Below are 1556 nucleotides of genomic sequence, written 5' to 3' on the forward strand. Positions count from 1 at the left end.
CCATCACTTCTATCCAGAGGGAGAGGAGGAGAACAGAAAACTTTGCAACAACTTCATCATTCTGCAAGGAGTTGGAGAGAGGGGGAAAAGACAAACAACATCCAGTGTGGAAGGAGGGAGACTCAACATTTCTACAGGTGGGTGTTGGTGCATTTCCCCAAAAGACTTTGTTGTTTCGGTGGGGGGAGGAAAGAAGACCACTGAGGGCCGGAACATCGCGGGGGGTGTGTGTGTGTGTGGTAGTGTGCGTGGGGGCTGTGCTTACAACTAGGCCCCCCCCACAATTGGAACCCCCCCCACCCCCCACATTTGCCTAGCCTGGGATAGCTGGAGCTACCAGGCTGAAGATTGTTGTTTTTCTTAAATCACCCAATTAAAGATCGTTAGGAGTGCCTGGTGGCTCCAGCTACCCCAGGTGAAGACATCTTCTCCCCGTACCTGAAGACCACCCCAAAGACTTTTGTGTTTTGCCATCTGGGGAGTGCACCCACCCACAGCTGCGAGGGGAGACCTGCCCTCGCAACCCCCCCCCCCTTCCCACCCCCCTCTCTCTTTCTCTGCTACTCTGTTTCTCCCCTCTCTCTCTGAGAGCCCTTCCTTCCAAATTTAATTTAAAAAAAAACATTTAAGACAACTGAGCAGAGGGAGCAAGGCCCCTCCCCAATTGCCAACTAGGGGAGAGGTACCTCATTAAGGGCTCCTCTGCTCAGTCAATCTACAAGAGGCCTAATAAAGACCATTAAGGCCTGTGACTTTGGGGTGGGTGTAGCCCTTAAAGGGACCCCGTGATGGCGACCCCATCCACGCCGGTGGCAGGGCCAGCAAGGTCGTATGCGCAGGCGGTGTCCACATCCACGGCACCTCCTGCGCCAGCCGCTGCCCTGCCACCTTTCAGACTAATAACAAAAAAACACGGGGTCAAGAGCTACACTCACCCCACAATGAGCATCGAGGAGTGCGTGCGGGCGATGGCTGGGGTAGTCGGCCCCTCGGCCATTGTCGCAGCCTCCAAGATGTCTGGGAAGGCCGTGTTCTTCCTGGGGTCGGAGCGGGCGGTGTCCCTGGCCCTTGAAAAGGGGCTCACGGTGGGCGGGACGTTCCTGCCGGTGGACCCTCTCGAGGCCACCGCGCAGAGGGTCATCATTTCAAACGTCCCGCCCTTTGTTCCCGCTGAGCTCCTCCTCCCTCACCTACACCAACTGGGGGAGGTAAGGTCGGGGATCAACCCCATACCGCTCGGCCTCAGGGAGAACAGCCTGCGCCACGTGTTCTCCTTCCGCCGCCAGCTCTTTGTCCGGCTGGCGCGGGAGGAGACGACGGAGGGGAACTTTAATGTGGTGCACGAGGGGACTGCCTACCGCGTCTTCTGGACGTCGGACGGCGTGCGGTGCCATGCCTGTAGGGAGGTGGGGCATGTTCGTAAGAACTGCCCCGCCTCCAAGGCCGCCAAACCACCGAAGGCGGCCAAGGCTGGCACCGCCGCCACCCCTCCCCCTAGTTGCGTCCGCGTGCCGGGAGCCATGGGTGCGCGGGCATCGTCGGAGGCCTTTGTTTTC

Source organism: Pristiophorus japonicus, chromosome 7 (assembly GCF_044704955.1).
Source record: "Pristiophorus japonicus isolate sPriJap1 chromosome 7, sPriJap1.hap1, whole genome shotgun sequence".
NCBI classification, from domain to species: domain Eukaryota; kingdom Metazoa; phylum Chordata; class Chondrichthyes; family Pristiophoridae; genus Pristiophorus; species Pristiophorus japonicus.